This window comes from Ambystoma mexicanum, chromosome 9 (genome assembly GCF_040938575.1).
Source record: "Ambystoma mexicanum isolate Mex_15411 chromosome 9, UKY_AmexF1_1, whole genome shotgun sequence".
Lineage (NCBI taxonomy): Eukaryota > Metazoa > Chordata > Amphibia > Caudata > Ambystomatidae > Ambystoma > Ambystoma mexicanum.
In genome coordinates, this window is record NC_090931.1 from 637,860,359 (window position 1) to 637,882,356 (window position 21,998).

Sequence of the window (21,998 nt, forward strand, 5' to 3'; positions counted from 1 at the left end):
CAGCTACATGACTCTTCATGCATTGTAAATTATGCCACTGACCTTTGTACTTCATTCTGTACCTGCATTGCACTATCTTTCTGTATCTTGATGTATATACTATCTGTCGTTATCTTGTATAATTATTTGTAACCCTTGTAACCCATGCCTAAAGTATACTTGTAAGCTTTGGGCAAATGTGTCCAGATACCTCTGGGTTTGGTGCGCAATAGAAATAAATAAACAAACAAACCTCTGTAAAGCGCTCATTTGCTTCTCAAAGCTAAGTCCTCGCTCAATAAATATAATAATAATAATAATACTAATAATAACAATAATAATAATAAAAATAAAAGAATTACAGCTTTACAAAATAAATATTTCCTTTCAAATAATAAAAAGAACAAGTTACTTACCATATCTGGTAACGTTCTTTCGATGGGATGTTCCTCCGACGTATTCCACATCTATGACACGTAATGTCCACAGCTGTGCTGCTTCGGAAAATTTTCGGCAGAGGGCATCGATCCGTTGTCCCTCGAGGACCTCCGTCGAGGGTCAATGTCACCGGACGTATATACAGGACGTACGGCGCCCGTAGCCTCAGGTTTTTCCCAGAACGTTTGGCACCAATCTCCTGCCAGTATGACTGCAGAAAACCTTGCAGAAACGTAAGCTGCAATCCCATAAGAAATTCAGTAGAAGGACAGGTTGGGAGGGCGATGTGGAATATGTCTGAGGAACATCCCATCGAAAGAACGTTACCAGATATAGTAAGTAACTTGTTCTTCGAGGGAATTGTGTCCTCTGACGTATTCCACATCTATGACAGACTCCCAAAGCAGTAACAATTTATGGGGGTGGGAAAATAATTTAGAATTTTAGAATGCCCAATCAAATGGCTGAATAGAGGACTGCCTTACCAAAGGTCAAATCCTGCCCATGGATGGAGTCCAAGGAATAGTGTCTCACAAAAGTATGGACAGAGGCCCATGTGGCTGCTTCACAAATATTGCGAATGGGAACGCCCCTCTGTAGAGCAGTGCAGGCAGCCACACTCCAAGTTGAGTGAGCCCGTAATCCTACTGGACGGTCCTTTCCCGCCAAACTGTAACACTCAGAGATCGTCAAAATGATCCATCTAGACAAGTTCTGTTTGGAAATAGCCAGGCCCAAGCGGCTTCCAGCATAACCAACAAAGAGCTGATCGTTCACTCTGACCCGGGACATCCGTGAGAGATAGAAACTCAAAGCTCTTCTAGGATCCAACCTATGGAGCCTCTCCTCTTCCTTACCAGGATGAGGAGGATAAAACGCCGTAAGAATCACCTTCTGGCTCAAATGGAATTCCAACACAACCTTCGGAAAAAAAGAAGGCCGCACCCGCAGGACAACCCTGTCCTTATGGAACACAGTAAAGGGTGGCTTGGTGGAAATTGCCTGCAACTCACTCACTCTGCGTGCGGAATTAACCGCAACTAAAAGACAGTAACCGCAACTCAAACGGAGCTCACATTAGGAACTTCAAAACCAAATTCAAATCCCATCCCGGCACCTGGAAAGGCGACGGTGGAAATACATTAGTTAGCCCTTTTAGAAACTGAGAAATCAAAGGGATCTTAAAATAAGAACATTCCTCAGACGAGTGCTTAAACATGGACAGCACCGCCAGGTAACGCTTAATGGTGCCCACTTGCAGGCCCTTGTGGGCTAAAGAAAGCAAAAAAGACAAAACCAAAGGAATGGAACATTGGAAAGGATCCACATTCTGTACCCTGCACCAGTCACAGAACTTTCTCCAACGGCAACGGTACAGGGATTTCGTTGCGGGCCTTCTGGCCGAAAGCAACACCTCTATCATGTCTTCGGGGATGTCCCAATCCTTATACCTCAACCTTTCAGATACCAAGCATGAAGGCTGAGAGACTTGACCTCTGGATGGAGAACCCGACCCCCCTCCCATGAGAGCAGATCGTCTCAGTAGGGAAGACAGTGTGGAGGGCAGATGGACATGTCTAGAAGGTCCGGGTACCACGCTCTCCTGGCCCATGCCGGAGCAATAAGGTTCATTCGGGAACAGAACCTCCGTAACCTCCGCAACACTTGTGGAATGACGGGAGCTGGAGGAAACGCATACAGCAGTGGGAAGGACCATTCCACTATGAACGCGTACCCTAAGGCTCCTCTTGGAAGAAATTCCCGCGAGCAGAATCTCTGGCACTTCCGGTTGAAACTGGTGGTGAAGAGATCCACTTGTGGGGTTCTCCAAAGGGTGAAGATCTCCAAAAGATCTTCCTGAGCCAGCTCCCACTCGTGAGAGACCGTGCTCTGCCTCCTCAGAGCGTCTGCTGCTGCCTTTTCGTCTCCGGCCAGATGAACTGCCGAGATCGAAATTTCCTGCTGGATGGCCCAGAACCAGAGCTGCATCGCCTCCCTGCACAATGGGAGTGACCCTGCCCCCCCTTTTCTGTTGAGGTAGTGCATGGTCACTGTATTGGCCATCATAATCAGGACATTCTTCCCACGCACAGACAGCAGAAAAGCCTTCTGGGCTAGCCTGACGGCCCTCAGCCTTAACAGATTGATGTGGAGTCTGGACTCCGACGGAGACCAACGTCCGCTGGCTGTCAGTTCGTTGGCATGAGCTCCCCAACCTGTGAGGGATGCGTCCTTCATGATCGTCACCTCCGGCCATGGCTGCCAAAATGGTGCTCCTTTCATCAGATTTCCTTCATCGGCCCACCAGAGAAGATCCTGGGCGACCAAGGTCAGAATCTGAACGGGATCCGTCATCCTGCCGGAGAACTGCGACCACTGCATCTTGAGAGCCCACTGCAGAGATCTCATCCACAGCCTGGCCTATGGCACCAGAAAAATGCAGGATGCCATGAGGCCGATCAACCTAAAGAATTCGAACGCCGGGAGACTCTGGGCACATTGAAATATGTCCATCAGCAGAATGTGATGAGCCCTCACGTGGGAGGCGAACACTGCCCCAGGGATGTGTCGAGCACTGCTCCGATGTACTGGAGCCGCTGGGCAGGTGTCAAATGGGACTTCTTTAAATTGAGGGAGAAGCTCAGCTTGCGAAGGGTGTGGCAGGTGACGGACAGATGATCCAGGGCTTGCTCGGGAGAGTGCGCCCTGATCAACCAATCGTCCAGGTAGGGGTAGACGTGAATCCCCCTTCCCTGAGATACGCTGCCACCACCACCATCAGCTTGGTGAAGACCCTCGGGCGAAGGTCAATCTGAACAGCAGGACCCAAAACTGGAAATGCAAGTCGTGAACCTCAGGTACTTCATGTGCTTTGGATGAATCGGCACATGAAAGTAAGCATCCTTGAGGTCCAGAGACACCAATCCTGAAGTTGAAGGGCCTGGAGGACTTGAGAAAGAGTTACCATCTTGAACTTGTCCTTCCTGAGGAGCTTGTTCCACCAACGCAAGTCCATGATGGGTCTCAACCCCCCATCTTTTTTTTGGGATAAAAAAATAAGGGGAATACCATCCCTTGTTCCACTGCGCTACAGGCACCAGTGCTATGGCGCCTTTCTCCAGCAGGGATAGGAATTCCTGCACAAGGAGCAGATCTGGACGCTTCAAAGAGAGCTTCCCCGGTGGATTGTCGTGAGGCCTCTGCCGGAAGGGAAGACAGTAGCCGTGGGCTATGATCTCCAGAATCCACACACCTGAAGTAATGGCCCGCAATTCTCCAAGATGCTGCGCAAGTCTGCCCCCAACCGGCGAACCATGGGACATGGCCTCATGACTGAGCAGATGCGCCTGCGGCAGTGCCTGAGGGCAAAGAGGCAACTGCCTGAGCGGCTTTGGCACCTCAAGTACCTGTTACGCTCACCTGATATCCCCGGGGGCATCTGGAAGATTCTGAGATCTGGAACCCTGGATGCGTAGTTGCACAGTGCTGAATAATGAATCTTAGTTTTTTATAGGGTGAGCTATCTGTCCTGCATTTCTTGTGCATGGGCGCTTGACGTTTGTTGGCGAGCTGCCGGAGTTGCTTCACTGGTGCAGTGTGCCTTCCTTGGGCCCAGACCTGCTGTGACCCCGGATCTGCTGGTAGGCAGGGAGGTTTGTTAATTGTAAGTCTTTGTTCTGTTTATGGTGGGAATTCGTTAATGTCTTTATCTCCTTCTTTTCAGGTGCGAAGGTCTTGATGCTGGCATGCTGGATGGAGAGGCACATTCCTAGGTAAGAGAAAGCGCAAAGTGCAGCGCCTTTATTGTCTTTTAAAGATAACCTGTGTTTTCTTCTTCTTCTCCTCACAGGGCGCTGTGGGGCTGCGAGTGGATGAGAGCGTGATGAAAAACAGGCCCCCGGAATTCGTTAAGGTAAGTACAGCGCTGTGCGGTTGTTTAATATTGAAAGCAAACCTGAATATGTCTCTTTTCCTTTGCAGATGTTGCTGTGGGTGCTTCCATGTTGGATTTAAAGGCCCATGTACATAAATGGGACCTAGTTTGAACAGCCCTTCCTTACTACATATGAGCCTGGTGCCAAAGGCGCCAGGACTGGCTTCAGGAGTCCTTTTGCAGTGGTTTTAAGGCCCTCAGGGTTCTGGTGCGAGCCTGCTTGTGGCACAACTTGTGCCCCCTCACAGTGGTCATGACAGCACCTTGCTTTTCATCCTGGGTACTCCTACGCTGGCCCCTTTGACTGCAGCTCCCCTCAGTCTACCAAAGGAAAAGTAGTACCGAAAGGAACCTCTCCTCCATTGCTGTCCCCTACGATGAAAAGGCGCAGGTTGACATACTGCAGCGCTCGAAGACTTTGCTGCAGCTTTGGAGGTCTGCAACCTCTCAAGGCTATCGTCAGCCTTGCTGCCAAACAGATGAACACCATCAAAGGGCATGTTCAAAAGACAGGATTGCACATCAGGAGCAAACCCCGACTTCCGCAACCACGCAAACCTGCGTATCACGGTGCTCGCAGCCATGGACCGGCTGACACAGTCCGCCGTGTCCAAACCCGACTGAACGGACTCACACATGGCATCCTTGCCTTCTTGCACGAGGGCTAGAAAACCATCCCGTTCCTCCCCTTCGGGAATATGCTCAGTCGCCAAAGACACACAGTTACACAGAGTTACAAGTGGAGTGTCACGCGCCTTGCTCGTTTGCCGTGCTGGCGCTTGTGGCAACGATGGCGTATGGTCAGACATTGATTCTTCCTTCCTGTTTTCTTGTTACCGGTCTAGTCTTTCTGCTCTCTGCCGGGATACTGTTTCTTAAACCCGCTCCTTAAACCCGCTCCTTCCTCTCTTCCGGCGCGTTGCAACCCTTTGCTTTGCTTCTGGTGCTGACGCTGCCGGCTTCTTTCATTCCTTTGCCTTCCAGTGTTTTTCGCTTTCGCTTCGGGCTTTGCCGGCTTCCTCCTTTATCCCGGGTCTCGCCCCGTTTCCTTTCTCCGCGTCTCGTTCCCGTTCGCTAGCTTTGTTTTCCCTTCACAGGCTCGCCCGCTTTCTCTATCTCCCGGTCCCTTCCGGCTCTCTTTCCCTTCACGGACTCGCCCGTTCTCTCTCTCTCCGATTCCCTTCCGGTTCTATTTCTCTTCACGGGCTCGCCCGTTCTCTCTCCCTCCGGTTCCATTCCGGCTTGTTTCCCCTTCACGGGCTCGCCCGCTTTCTCTTTCTCCGGATCCCTTCCGGTTTCCTTTTTTCACGGGTCTCGCTCTGCTCTCTCTTCTTCTACAGGTCACTTCCCGTTATTTTCTTTCTGTCTGCTCCTGTGTACCACTGCTCCTCTCTCCTTACGGGGATTTAATTTTGAAAATACCAGTACACTTACACTTACCTACGTTTCTTCGTGGGATACCTACCAGATTGTCCACCACCCAGCGACCCTTTCTATTACCAACCGCGGATCCAAATCAGCCTGGACTTTTACTAAGAGAGGTTTTTTTGAGTTGACGCTTTTTTCCTCTCTCCGGTCCTTCCGGAAGGGGGTCACCTGAATCCCTGTTCCACTAGGGAGACAGAGTGGCTTCCCTACAAGACAGGCCATACCTCTTCACAAAAGAAAAGAAGACACAGAAGAAGATAGGACACAGGAAAAAGTCGTCCTATGAAGAATCAGGTGAGGAGGATCGGAGTTTGGAAAGGGTTGGTACGACTAAACTTGACAGATTGCAACACCAAGATACTTCTAACATGGCATCACCTGAGCAAGTTCAAGATCTCTTAACGGCTGTACAAGGTCTTTCGCAGGAAGTTCAGAATCTGAAGGCGGAGAATGCCGCCCTTAGGCAAAGGGTGGACAACCAAGAGAGAATCCAGACTGAATTACCCCCCCTGCCTTTAACCTCAGTAAAATATGATGGTTCACCACATAAATTCAAGGAATTTATGGAAGCCTGCATAATTCACTTCACGTTTAGACCACAGACCTTTTCAACTGACAAAGCCTGCATAGGGTTCCTGATATCGAATCTCATAGGCAATGCCTTGGCCTGGGCCACTCCTTTGGTCACCAGTGCGAGTCCATTACTGCAGGACTACAACGGATTTACGGCCCAGTTCAAGGAGACCTTTGAACGGAAGGAGACCGTCCAAGTGGCCAGTGAACAGTTACTTGATATCCGTCTAGGAAGTAACGACCTATTGTCATAAATCTCTTCATTTAAAAGAATAGCAGCAGAAACTTGTTGGCCAGAGTCCGCACAGTACACTATCTCTCGGCATGGATTGAGAGAAGAACTTAAGGATGAACTAGCCCGTCTACCTCGACCAGCTACCCTCACGGATCTTTGGTCTACCGTTTTGCAGCTAGATTTCCGCATTGCTGAAAGACGTTCAGAACGGCGGAAGGGTCGTAACCCTCCTATCCTTCAGGACCTCCCTACCCCGTCATCTTCCTCACCTGCACATCCCAGGGAAGAACCCATGCAGATTGGCACGACTAGGGGTCCTCTTACAAGCTAAGATAGAAAAGGAGAAAGGACAACAATCTCTGTTTGTACTGCGGATCTAATCAACACTTATCAAGAGACTGCCCCGAAGCCCCACCTACGCGGTCGGGAAACACTCGCCCTCGGAACTACTAGGGACTAGTTGCTGAGGAGGAAGACCTAGTCCCTATGTCTCGATGTCAATAGCATCTGTGACCAAGTCGGAGGACAATCGACTTATGGTTGTTGCTGTACAGCTTACCCTCCCTCAAGAGACTGTGGATGTTCTTGCCTTAATTGACTGTGGGGCCGCTGGGTGTTTCATGGACACCATTTGGGCGAACAAATTTGGAATTGGGCACCAAGAGAAAGAGGTCGACCAGAAAGTGGAAGGAGTCGATGGCAAACCGCTCAGTTCTGGTCTCATTACTCACACCTCCCCTCCTCTTGAGATGAAGATCCTTCAACACAGTGAGACCATTCAATTTGACCTCATTAGAGCAGCGCATTTCCCCCTCATCTTGGGTATCTCTTGGCTTCGCAGACATAACCCTGCTATAAACTGGGAAAAGAATCAGATAGCCTTTTCCTCTCCGGTTTGCCTCAGAACTTGCATGTCTGAATCCCATTTCTCAAAGGTACAGGCCACTAAGGACTTATCTTCACATTCCGTAGGCATACATTTTTTACCCACTGAACTTCACCAATACAAGGAAGTTTTTGTGGACAAGGTCCCGCAGGAACTCCCACCACATCGTCCGGAAGATTGCGCAATTGATATCCTTCCAGATTCCATGTTCCATTTGGGCGCATGTTTTCCTTGTTTCAAAAGGAGAAAGAAGTGCTAAAAGAGTACCTTGATGCTAACCTCCAGAATGGACTCATCCAGCCTTCTCGCTCACCTGCTGGGGCTTCATTATTTTTTGTCCCGAAGAAAGACACTAGCGAGTTACGGCAATGTATTGATTATAGGGGCCTTAATCAAATAACCATAAGGGACCGGTATCCCATGCCCCTTATCAAGGATGTTCTGGGGGCTGTCCATGGAGCCGTGGTTTTTTCTAAGCTTGATCTGCGACGAGCTTATCATCTCTTGCGCATACGCGTGGGAGATGAATGGAAGACTGCCTTTCGGACTCCTTACAGGCATTTTGAATACCGGGTGATGCCATTTGGGCTAGTTAATGCCCCTTCTATATTCCAGGGATTTATGGATCGCATTTTTTCCGATCTCCAATTCCATTGTACCATTGTCTACTTGGACGATATCCTGGTCTACTCGTCCTCTGCTCAACAACACGTTACTGGTCTCCATAAAGTTTTGCAAAGACTGAACGAAAATCATCTGTTGGTGAACCCTGACAAGTGTGTATTCCATGTTTCTAGCGTACCCTATTTGGGATTTATTTTATCCAAGGAGGGCATTCAAATGGATCCCCGCAAGGTTGATGGGGTCCTACACTGGCCCATTCCAGCATCTATCAAGGACATCCGAGGTTTTTGGGTCTAGCTAATTTCTACCGAAGATTAATTTCTGGCTTCTCTGAGATGGTCTTACCGATCACTAGACTTTTGAAGAAGTCATCTGCACCTTTTGTTTGGTCTGACGAGGCCGACCAGGCTTTTCAACATCTGAAAACTGCCTTCTGTTTGGTCCCAATATTACGACAGCCTGACCAGGGACTTCCATTTATTGTAGAAACTGACGATTCGGCTGAAGCCATAGGCGTGGCACTCCTTCAGGAGCACGAAGGCAAGGAGTACCCAGTAGCCTATCTATCAAAGACTCTTAACCCAAGCCAACTACATTATTCTGTAATTGAGAAAGAGTTATTAGCCATGAAAGCTGCCTGCGAGGAATGGCGTCATCTATTACAAGGGGCTTTATATCCATTCGAGATGAGGACTGACCACAAGAATTTGAAGGTTATCCAGCGCATGGAATGTATTAATTCCAGACAAGCCCGATGGGCCCATTTTTTGTCGCAATATGATTTCTCCCTAACCTACTTACCTGGTACCAAAAACATCCTTGCCGACGCCCTGTCTAGAAGACCTCTTCCGGGGCTCATTGACAAGGAAATGCCAGACCTAATTTTGACACAAAAGAAGGTTATCGGCACAATTTCATCCTTTCTAGAGGGGGTACGCGGGAATTCCCAAATATTAACACCATCTCATTCCTATCATGGTCTTCACAAGTCCAACGTACTCTATTTTAGGGACCACTGTCTATTTTTGCCTGATCAAGAATCCCGATTAAAGGCCTTACGATGGTGTCACGATGACGCTGCTGCAGGACACAGGGGTGTTTCCAATACCATCGAACTACTCAGGAGACATTTTTGGTGGCCTGACATAAAGCAAGAAACAACCTACGTTTCGACCTGCCCAGTTTGTAACAGGGTCAAATATGACACACGTAAACCCTTGAGATTTCTACAACAAGAACCCCCACCAGACAGACCATGGAGTGTCATCTCTACAGATTTCGTTGTAGAACTACCCCCTTCTAATGGGTGCTCCTGTGTAATGGTGACAGTCAATTGTTTTTCCAAAATTGCCCATTTCTCGCCACTTCCTGGTCTTCCCACTGCTGCCGAAATGGCCTTTGTCTTTGCCAGGGATATCTTCCGCTTGCATGGCCTGCCCAAAAAGATTATATCTGACCGGGGATCACAATTCGTCTCCCGCTTTTGGAAATCGTTGTGCCAACACCTAGGAGTGGAAAGGCGATGTCGTCCGGGTTCAACCCACAAACAAATGGGCAGAATGAAAGGACCAACGCTTCCTTAGAACAATACCTACAGTGTTTTGTTAACACTCAGCAAGACAATTGGGTATCCCTTCTACCCACGGCAGAATTTGCCTATAACAATGCCAAGCACAGTGCCATCAAACTCAGTCCATTCTACTGCACCTACGGCTTTCATCCCAGCTTTATTCCTGGTCTCCACTTACCAGCCTCCAACATACCTTCGGTAGATGACTGCCTGTCCTCCATATCTGAGGCCCATAAGATTGCCTCTCATTGTTTGCCAACTAGCCAGACATGTTACTGCCAGCAGAAGAACCATCATCGTCTACCATCACAGGAGGGATGGTAGGGTACGCAGCTTGCTTCGAGGAGGCCGTAGCCGCCTGCACCACCAAACTCTCCGGAGTAGGGTTAGTCGATAAGTAATAGGGGTCACCACTGCATGTGCAGTATTTTTTCGGAAGCAACTTATTAACTGCCGGTTGACTCTCAGGAGCAGTCCAAGCCGCCGCCACCCTTCTTTGCAAAGCCATGTGAAATGGCAACACCGGGTCAGTTGGTGGACTTTGATCCAGGATGTCCGTCAAATCAACCTGAGCAAAATCAACAGGTGGATAAGACCACCCCAGGTATTCTGTCACCCTTGACATGAGACGCTGATAGGAGGAATCTGCATGCGCCCCAGGCTCAGGTCGGTCAAACTCCACCTCCAGAGAGGTGCCAAGGCCACTAGCATCATGCAATGACTGGCGGAGTTCCTCCATCTGACTATGCCCAGACAAAAGATCATCAGGGACATCAGGAGGCACAACCATCTCCTCATCAGACAGTTCCTCAACCTCTGAAACGGCCTGCAAAGGCTGGAAAAACTCCAATCTAGGAGTAGGAACAGAATAGGGCTCAAAAACAGGCCTCACAGACTTACTGAGAGCCTTCCTCAGAGGTTCCACAGCCCTCCGGGGCACCTCCGGCAAATCCTCCACAAACGGCGTCGAGGGCACCGAGAGAATCGGCGTCGACGTCGACCAAGGTGCTAACGGCGCCGACAATTTCTTCGAGGGTGGAGCCCCGAGAGTGTCCTTCGACGGACATGGCGCCGATGGCGTCGACGACTTCTTCGAGGGCAGAGCCTTGAGAGAGAGCCCCTCGACGGACACAGCGCCGACGCCTTCTTCAAAGGCTTCACAGGTTCCGACGGTCTCGATGGCATCGAGGACCGGGACCCGGATCTGGCACGGCTATGGCCATCTCCCTTGTCCGAACCGGACCTCGACGGCTCCCGATGATCACGCCGACTGCCCGAGCCCGAAGGCGAACGAGTGGTGGACCGAGCCCGTTCCTTGGCGGCTTCTTTCGAAGGCGCGGATGGAACTGTGCCTTGCGACTCGAAAATTGCTAACATCTGCCAGTGGAATGATTCCCATTCAGCTGGCAACGAAGACCTGGTGGGACAAGTCAACCGTCTGGCGGAGTCCTCCGACGACGAGGACGGGGAAGGCGACCGGTGATGGCGCTTCGTAGAATGCCTTGATGAGGCAGAGGAATGGCGGAAACCACTCCTAGACCAAGACCCCCTGGATTTTCGCCGACACGGAGAGCCGCTCCTCGAATCATCGGTCGAAAGCCCAGTGGATTTTGATTTATGGGGCTTAGACACCCTACTTACCTTCAATTTCTTCTTACAGTCCCTCAAGGCCTTAGACGTCAGGGACTGTCAATCCTCGCAGTCGTCAGTGGCGTGGCTTTCACCGAGGCACCAGAGGCAGATGTCGTGTGGGTCCGTGATGGACATCTTTGAACCGCAGTTCCGAAATTATTTTTAAGCCCGACTTCGGGGTAGTAGAAGAAGACGAAGACATCACTTTCGAAGAGAAGGATCGTTTGCGGAAAAAACAGAACGGAGGCTAAGGGCGCCGTGCATCCAGTGGCGCCTCCAGAAATTTTTCATAGGGGTGGCCTGATGAGGCCACAGGAAATCTTGGGGTGGCACACAGGGTGCCAAACAGGGGCGGATCCAGCCTCAACATTTTGGCGGGGCTGGATGGCAGTTTTGAAAACTGTTAGTGAGCCCGGACATTAAACCTATTGGGCTACTGAACCACCCTCGTCCTAACATCCGCTTTGCAAGCCCAGTAGACTGAGTAGATATCACGCCTTCCTTTGGCCCATTAGATCCATCTTTCACCCCAACTCACCAGAGGCGTAGCCGTTATTCTGTAACAAGTGGGGCCTGGAGCTAATGTAGTAGGGCCCACATTAAGAAGAGCCTGCAGAAGGAAGGGCACTTGTTCTGCCCCCAGCCAAATACATAGGAGTGACAGAGTATTGAGGGAGGGCGAACCAATCAAAGGGGGTTTGTCCCCTTGAGAAAAGGTTTTAAATAATGTGTTAAAATATAGTGCATTTTACAGTACAATTTGTGATAAATTAGGTAAAAACCACCCAGTTTACAATCGATTTTGTAGGGTAAGACATGAAAAGTATGTTAGATTCCAAGCCACCAACAATGCACCGGAGCATTTTCAAACACATTTTCATAATGCCTTTGTCCGGTATATGCCAGTACTCTGCAAGTGTAAAAAAGCATTTTCATATTGATTGTGCTCACACATGTCCTTTCTGGTGCACCTATATATGCCAATATTTCCATATATGACAATAATCATGTTTGCTTTGTCCATAATGCCAGTAACGATACTATAACTAAGCATGTTTATGCTAGCTCTCCCAATACGCGCCAGAATCCCCATGTAAGAACATACTCCTGTTGGCTTTGCCTTAATGCCAGTGAAAAAAGAGCCATGCCACATTAAGAAAATATATCCTTGCTGGCTACAAAAATCCCCCATTCCACATATAATAACACTCATCATGTTGTATTTGCTCCCTAACGGCAATAAAAAATGTCATGCCACAGTAAAAAAACATATAGCCTTGCAGGCAGCACGAATGCCCCCACCCCAATGTTAGAATACGTATGTTGCCTTTGGCCTTAACACCAGTAATACACTGCAATGCCACAGAAAGAAAACATGCTCTTGCTGGCAAGCCGGTAAAATAGCTCACCGGGCTGAGCGCATGCTTTTGTAATCCGAGTGTGATTCGCAGGTTCAAATCCAGGCAAGGCCAACTCTGTCTTTCATACTTCAATGTGATCTCTGTGATCTCTACCCTCCTATATGGACCTCGTACTATTATGTTGCTTTTGCAACTTGTTACCTCTCTTACTCTGTACTGTACTGTTTTCCCTGCTCACCAAGTTGTACCACCGCCGTGATACGTATGGGTTTGCGCAATGTCAATAAATGCAATAAATAGATAAAGCTCATTAAATGAGTGCAAACTTCGGCTGGGTGATACATTTGATGTAAATATGTTCTCTGAAAATCGCTTTGGTGAAAGCGCTATATAAATAGCATATCATCACACAAATCCCCCCATATAAGAACATTTATGTTGCACACATCATGTTATATTCCCCCATGTAACAATATGTATGTTGCCTTTGACCTTAAACACCAGTAAAATAATAAAGACCCAAGTCTACAACATTCCATGCCACAGTAAGACCCTGCCAGGCCAGCCCCTCTGTAGTATTCTCCCCCACCCATCCCCACTCCAACCCCACCATCACATACAAACACTCAAGTAGGCTTTCCATTGCCCAAAAATGGCAGTAAAACATGCCAGGCACTTAGAGTGTGAGTCTCCCGACTAGACCCTTCTGCAAAAGGTGCACCTGCAGCTTTTGTCATTTATGGCACTATTTCACTTCTTAGGGAAATTGGGGGGCACTTCTTTCCTCTGAGCCTCATCTGAAATGACTTCTACTCCGGGTTTGTTCGTAAGTAAATGCCCTTTCATATATCACTGAAGCATATTCTCCCTACTTTCAGTCTGTAAAACTGCCCTGATGGGCTGCCTCATTTGTTGTACCTAGGGAGGGCCATCTATTTACACAGGGTTGCTCCTTTTCGCTCTGTTGGTACACTGTTAGTAGCTTTTGTTCCAGGGAAATGGAGCTGGAAACATGCAACTACTATCAAAGGCAGATGGGCAAAGCAAATGATTGTGTTGGACTAAGGACACCAGAAAGTTCTACTACTTAATGTGATCCAATTTCATTACTCGGGTGGCATTGCAGCTTTATGGGCAGAAAGGAGGTGTGTATCAGTGCCAAAAATCTGCAGGACCACAATGTAAGCATGTGTCCCTTAACATTCATTAAGCATTACACATTTCATGTTGTAGACTTTGTTGGACTTCATTTTAGCTCAGAAAGCATTGCTCATTAAGGATCTGGTCTTCAGCAAATGTGTTGCAGCATTTCCAGTGTGTGTGTTTAATGGTGCTTGCTATAGCCTCATATATCTACAACTGGGGCGAGGAAGGTGCTATAGTGTCCACAGGGGATTCACGTTACTCCAAATCCTACTCTTTCTTGTCACTCTCAATCCTCCTGCTACCCTGCCAAGTAATGCTGCCAGCCTGTGCACATGCTTAGGAGCTTTCTAGCCAAAGAGAGCATTCTGGGAGTGGGAGGAGTGCTATTTGGAGTCCGCATTTGAATTAAACTAAAGTATTATTTGAAAGCTATTTGCTTACATAAGGTGACTCGAGAGGTGAAAGTGCCGCAAGTTGTAAGGACTATGTCAAGGAAGGGAAGGACTTGGTGTATTGAAGCATATTGGCAAGTAATATGTACACTGTCATCCTCTGAAGCATTAGAGAGGGGTGCTCGTTTCTATTTTAATGCAGCATTCTGAAGTGCACACAAGAATGAGGGGAGTCACATCTGTTAGTGGGAAAGTTGATAGTTATTTAATTTAAATGTTTCTAGAAGTCCTACATAGAGGGACCAAATCTAGCTGTGTACAACAGGCCTAGGAGCTCATTTGTTCTGGGTGGTGACAGAACGGTCGGGATTGCGTAAGGAGGTATAAGTATAAAGAAATTGCGTGTGTGAGGAGAGCAGAATTGTGTAGGGAGATCAGGGCAGTGCAGTGCTGGCCTCGGTCAAGGGTGGGGTGAAGGTGGGCAGCAATCACGTGTCTTGTGTGGAGAGTAGGGCAGTGAAATGCCTCCCACCTGTCGAATGGGCAGGTAGAAGGGCAAAGGTATTTGGGGGTAGAAAGTAAAGGTCACCGAACATGGGCCTCTAGTCCAGGGGAAGGCTGTGACAGGAGGGGCCCTGTTTTTGGATCGGCAGCAATGATGGCAGCACTGCTCTTTGCCGATTGGCAAATGACGACGTGGCAGGGTTCGCATACGACATGGTCTGGCCATGTAGGCCAGACACAATTTAAAGAGCTGCTCTTTCAATTGGCAGGCACCGCAGCAACATGTTTTTGACAAAGGGTGTACTCTTCACGATGGGTACAAGGAGAATGGCCTCACTGAAAGAGACACCGATTATCCTGCTAAGGTGGCCAGCATGCATCTTGCAGCCAGCAGGTACTCTCTTCTTCCGGGGCGTCTCACCTCCACAATTGTTCTATTTAATAATAATGGGCTTGTTACATTTTAACGCCTCCTCCCTCCCCCACAATCAGTTTTGTGAGGAGAAAATAAAGCGGTGTGGAGAGCGCCGGCTTGAGGTCAAGCGAGCAGGCCTGTGCATGGCAAATAGGCAGCTGCAGAAGGGGGGGGACTTTAGCCCTCCCACGCCCATGCCTGGCACCACCCCTGGTGCCACATACCTCAACTCTGAAGTGCTTGCCTAGGACAACCACTCGATCCCTCAGCGCCGCAGCCCATGTCTCCTTTTCAGTGCCTGGAAGTGAACAAAGCCTGCAAGTGCAAGCCAAAACAGAAATGCGTGCACTCAGGCTGTGTTTATTGTGCGATCAATGGGGGTAGGGCCACCATCATACGTGGCTTGATCCAGTCCATCGCGGGTGGTGAGCTGCGGCAACAAACAAAAAAATCTGCTCACACTGAACTGCACATGTGATTATTGTCCATGCACAGTTCAGAGGGGAAGAAAAAAAAGTGTATTTTTTTGCTTTTTCATGGGGTGGCCGATGGGTGGGCCAGCGTTTTTATAAGGGTGGCCATGGCCCCCCCTGGCCACCCCTTGGAGGCGCCCCTGCCAACATCCTAGAAATAACATTTGGTGACGTCGACCCTCGACGGAAGCCCTCGAGGGACAACAGATCGATGCCATCAACGCAGGACACCCTCTGCCGAAAATGTTACGAAGCAGCACAGCTGTGGACATTACCTGTCATAGATGTGAATACGTCAGAGGACACAATCCTCCCTGAGGGCTACAAGATCCTCTCTAAGCCCAGGCCTAACTGGTCTGGAGGCGGAGTGGATTTGATCTTCCCTGAATAGGTCCCTGCTGCTATCATTCCCACTCAGATCTACTCTTCCTTTGAATGACTTGTCTGCAGGCTTGGTGTCTCTCCAACCCTTTTGTTGTCTCTTGCCACCAGGTTCAACTGGGCCCTTTTCTCTCCCCTATTACACTCTCCACCTGCGGCGTCCCTCAATGCTCTATGATATGATATGATGTGGTATTTATAACGCGCTTGTACACACGTGTTTCTAGGCATGACAAGACAAGGAGGGGAAAACAAGAGAGGAAAAAATAATAATAATCTTACTAGGCCTTATGTCATTCAGATCGCGTAAATTTGGGGAAGAGGGCAGGGGAGAAGGCTGGGGGGAGGCAAATGGGGAAGTGCAGTTAACTCACAAGTGCAGCCAGCAGGTGGCTCATAAGTGCAGGTAGAAGGGACTGTAGGGTTGCAGATACAGACCCTTAAGTGCTGGGTGTCACGCCCTCTCACACGACCTTTCCCTCTTCACACCTCTCCTCCTCAGGCGCCTCTCGCCGTAGTATTTCCCATTCACACCACCAGCAGGGAAAACACGGCAGGCGGAATACCATGTTGGGCGGATCTGCCTCATTTCGCCCTTTTCCGCGTTGGCGTCTGCCATGGCGCCTCTTGCACAGCCGGCAACGTCAGAATACCAGGAAGTGCCGGCAGCTCCAATCGCTGGCCACGTTGCGCTCCATGCAACGTACGCGAGCAGTCACGTGATACGTCATGTGATACCGCTCGCCCCTTCAAAAGAAACCGGCAAACAAGCCTCTTTGCTTCACAGCTACTTCAACGTCTACGGAGGACTGTCACGCATTACTCTTGCTCTTGTTTGCTTCGACCTTGGAACTCATTTCGGATTGGCTATTGGATTACCCTTGGATTTTGGCGTGCTCTCTGATTTTCTGGACTTCCGACCCCTGTTATACTCTGGACTTGCTCTTGGATTGCCCTTCTGTTTTGCAACCTTCGGATTGCTTCAAGCCTGGCTACAGATCTTGCCACACTCCACGAGGTACTGGGAAGGAGTGCCTGTTACATCATTCCAGCTTGCCGTGGATTTCCTTGTGTAGGTTTTCTTCCTACATTCCAACTCTATTAGGTAAGCTGGTGTCACTGCATCCTGTGTAACTCTTTCTATCAATTGCCCATTGCCATTGTAGAGTATATTCCTGATCATAACCTTTTGCCTTACAGTACTCAGGGGTCCTTCCGGCGTTCTCAATACCAGGCTGACGACAACACTCCTTCCTGTGGCCTCAAAGATTGCTCGGGCAGTGTTTATATTCTGCTCGAGCGGTACTTGGGGACGGAGGCATTTTATAACTGCACGACCATCAAGTCGGACCCATCAAGTTAGAACAGACTGTGAAGCCTTATGGTCGTCCAGTTATGGATGTTTCAGCCGGGGACCCTGTGACTGCTTTAATGCAAGCAGTGACATCGCTTAGGACAGATATGGCAGTTGCTACCAATGCCCTCCGCACTGATTTAGCCTCTGCCACCACTGCACTGAACCATCGTCTTGATGCCATGCAAAGCACCCGACATCCCTTACCTGCTGACGCTGAGTTCGGCGAGGCTGCCTCATCCCAAAACATCCCCATCACTCCACTTACTATGCCAGTCCCGTCTGTGGTGGTTCAGACTCCATTTCCTCTAGCAGCCCCTGAGAGGTACCAGGGTGATCCTTTGAAATATCGCACTTTTATCAATCAGTGCAAACTACATTTCTTATGCCGTCCTCAAGCTTTCTCTGATCCAGTTTCTAAAGCGGCTTTTCTACTCTCCCATTTGTCGGGTGTAGCAGCCACATGGGCTAATCCGTTTTTGGAGAGCAATCATCCCGCCCTGTACGATTTCGAATTATTGACTCAAGAAATGGCTAAGGTTTTTGACACTAGATATAAAGCCCAATCCAGAGACATGGAGCTCTTAGATCTCACTCAAGGTCGATCTACTCTCATTGAGTATATTACCAAGTTTAATCAACTCGCCACCGAGACTTCATGGCCAGAGAATAAGAAGGCAGTGATCTATTATCGGGGTCTGTGTGGTTCCATGAAGGATGCTTTGTCTGTAGTGCCCTCCCTTCCCTCACTTTATCTTGATCTGGTAGATTTAACCTTGCAAATCGACGCCAGGCGGGCAGAACGTAAGGGGGAAGCAGGGATATCCCAGAGCTCACCTTCAACCTCATCTAGCACCTTACCTGAACCCATGCAGATCGGCGGGGTACGCAGTCCTATTACACATGCCGAACGGGAGCGCAGGAGGGCAGACAACGCTTGCTACTACTGCGGACTCAATGGGCACTTTGTAAAGGAGTGTCCCCGTCGACCAAGAAACAAAGCTCCGGGTTTTCCGAAGACTCGCCCTTGAGATCAGGGGTTGGGGCGAGTCCTATACCTAATACCTCTGATCTTGCTTTTGGTCCCGTTCGACCTGTGGTGGTGCAAGCTTCCTTAAACCTAGCCGCAGGAGTTTCCCATGCAATACAAATAGTGATCGACTCTGGTGCTACTGGTTGCTTTATAGACATAGCGCTAGCCAATGCTCTAAACTTACCTCTGGTCCAAAAGAAACACCCCGAACCAGTTCATGCAGTAGATGGGACGTCATTAACCTCTGGACCGATCTTACACCAGACAGCCCCTTTGGAACTAGTTATACAGGAAGTCCATAGAGAGACCATGTCCTTTGACCTCATAGCTACACCTCAGTTTGGTGTTATCCTGGGCATTCCTTGGCTAAAGAGGCATAATCCTTTGATTAACTGGGGTACAGGTCAGGTACTCTTTGAATCCGAAACGTGTCAATACTACTGCCTGCTTGAGACACCTCAGGTTTCCAGTCCCGCAGACATCCTAGGGATAGTCGCTTCATTAGACATAGAAGACAGGTCCGATTCCCCAGATACACACATGATAGGGGCGGTCACAAATTACATACCTCCTGAGTATTATGGGTTTCGGGCAGTGTTTGACAAAGGCTCTGCAGAAGGCCTTCCTCCACATCGATCTTACGACTGCCCCATTGATTTAATCCCAGACGCCCCTATCCCAAAGGGGCGGATATACTCCTTAACTCAAACAGAGGAGCGAGTCCTTCAGGATTACATACAGCAGGCTCTGCGTTTAGGTCATATACGCCCATCGACCTCTCCAGCTGCAAGTCCCATCTTCTTTGTGCCAAAGAAGGAAGGGGATCTCCGTCCCTGCATTGATTACAGGCGTTTGAACGCCATCACAGTAAAGAATCGCTATCCTATTCCCCTTATTACCCCGTTGTTGGATAAACTTACTCATGCCACAATTTACACCAAATTGGATCTACGGGGTGCATACAATCTCATACGCATACGAGAGGGAGACGAATGGAAGACGGCTTTCTGCTCACGACAAGGGCTGTTTGAGTATACAGTCATGCCGTTTGGTCTCTGTAATGCTCCTGCTACGTTCCAGCGCTTCATGGACGACATATTTGGCGATATCCTGAACACATACGTAGTAGTGTATTTAGATGACATATTGGTCTTCTCTTCCTCTCTTGATGAACACATCAAACATGTCAAGGAAGTGTTGTTACGTCTGCAAGCCAATGCACTCTTTGCTAAACCTGAAAAGTGTATTTTCCATACCACTCAGGTTGAGTTCTTGGGGTTCCATATCTCTCCTGGAGGCCTCTCCATGAATCAGTCCAAAGTTCGGGCAATAAACGATTGGCCAATCCCGACCACACTCAAGCAATTACAGTCTTTTTTGGGTTTTGCCAACTTTTACCGACGGTTCATAGCTGGGTTTTCTTCTATTGTAGCACCGCTCACTGCGCTCACTAGTCCTTCAGTCCCCTATGTCTGGTCCGAAAAACAACAATATGCTTTCGATTCTCTGAAATCTATGTTCACTACTGCTCCGGTGTTACAACACCCTGACCCTGAACTCCCGTTTGTCCTTGAGGCAGACGCATCCTCTTATGCACTTGGAGCTGTACTGTCCCAGCCATGTCCTGCCACTGGTCGGCTACATCCGGTGGCATTTCACTCTAGCAAGTTCACAACAAGTGAATTACACTACACAGTCACAGAAAAAGAACTATTGGCCATTAAGGACGCCTTACAGACCTGGAGACATCACCTTCTAGGAGCAAAACACCAGACGGTGGTGTTCTCAGACCATAAGAATCTCCAAGACCTTGCCTCCTTGAAATGTACCAATAGTCGACAGGTACGTTGGCATCTTTTCTTTGCCGCGTTTGACTTCGTGGTCAAACATAGACCTGGTGTAGGGCATGGGAAAGCAGACGCCCTGTCTCGGTCTCCTGGGGGGGAAGTTCTACCATCCTTCCCTGAAACCTTGTTGAGTGAGTCTCACGTAGTTTGTGTTTGCACACCATCACCTTCGTTGCAGTCCACCATAAGACAATGGGTCTCCCGATATCCACAGTCACTAACAGAATGGGATCCCGATATGCAGGATGGGCTGCCCTTTGTACATGGGAAGCTTTTCCTTCCCACAAATGAAACCAGGAATTTGGCGTTGGAATGGTCTCATGATGCTGCCATTAATGGTCACCCCGGGCAGCATCGTACCCTGGAATTACTCAAACGATGGTGTTGGTGGCCGGCTATGAAACGAGACGTACAGAATTATGTCAATACCTGTCCAATCTGTGCTCAGGGCAAGTCACGTAGGGGCCGGCCTTTGGGTCTTCTTCTTCCTCTCCCGGTTCCTCCACGTCCCTGGCACACGGTCTCAATGGACTTAATTACTGATTTGCCACGCACACAGGGTTTCGATACTATATGGGTTGTTGTTGACTCCTATACCAAAATGGCTCGTTTTGTACCTTGTAAGGGAGTACCCTCAGCCCCGGTTTTGGCCAGGCATTTCTTTAAGTCTGTCTTCTGTCTCTTTGGCCTGCCTCATGTTTTGGTGTCCGATCGAGGCACACAGTTCACCTCTCTTTTCTGGCGGGCCCTCACCTCTCTGTTAGGTATTGATGCTCATTATTCCTCTGCTTACCATCCAGAGAGTGACGGGCAGACTGAGAGGGTTAACCAGTCATTGGAACAATACCTACGTTGCCTAACGTTACAATATCAGGACACTTGGCTTAATTTATTGCATCTTGCCGAATTTGCTTATAACAACTCTTTGCATTCTGCTACTGGTTTTTCGCCATTCTTTGCTCTCTATGGCCAACATCCTCGTACTCTTCCTCTGCCAGATTACTCCTCTTCTGATACCCCCGCTGCCTCGGCCTGCGCTAGGGATTTAGTGTCGGTACATGACCAGACTTTGATCCATTTGCGTGAGGCCCAAACTTCCATGAAATCCACAGCTGACAGGAAGAGGGCGGATGCTCCTGCGTACAAGGTGGGGGACAGGGTTTGGCTCTCCGCTCGTCATTTACACATTCCTGGTTGTCGCAAACTTCTCCCTCGCTTTGTGGGTCCTTACAAGGTGGCCAAGGTTCTGAATCCGGTGGCTATGCGTCTGGCGGTTCCTCCTGCTTGGCGTATCCACCCAGTTTTCCATGTCTCCCTGCTTAAGCCCTGCCCCGGTCCTACCCGATTAGTTGCCCCTCCTGCTCCGGTCTCTGTCTCTTCCCCTGATGTTTTTGAGGTCCAGGGAATACTGGGTTCCCGTATGCACAGGGGTGGGCTACAATATCTGGTGGATTGGCGGGGTTATGGCCCTGAAGATCGCTCCTGGGTTGCTGCTCAAGATGTTCACGCTTCTCGCCTGGTGGCCAAGTTTCATCGAGAGCATCCTTCCAGCCCACGCGGTCGTGGGCCTTTGAGGGGGGGCTCTGTCACGCCCTCTCACACGACCTTTCCCTCTTCACACCTCTCCTCCTCAGGCGCCTCTCGCCGTAGTATTTCCCATTCACACCACCAGCAGGGAAAACACGGCAGGCGGAATACCATGTTGGGCGGATCTGCCTCATTTCGCCCTTTTCCGCGTTGGCGTCTGCCATGGCGCCTCTTGCACAGCCGGCAACGTCAGAATACCAGGAAGT

General features: G+C 49.3%; 1 protein-coding gene across 1 annotated transcript in view; it reads right to left on the reverse strand.

Annotated features, from left to right (window-relative positions):
• Positions 1-21,998, reverse strand: part of LOC138488402 (solute carrier family 13 member 2-like) — a 418,056-nt gene that overhangs the window by 63,653 nt on the left and 332,405 nt on the right. The gene's annotated exons all lie outside the window — the stretch shown is intronic.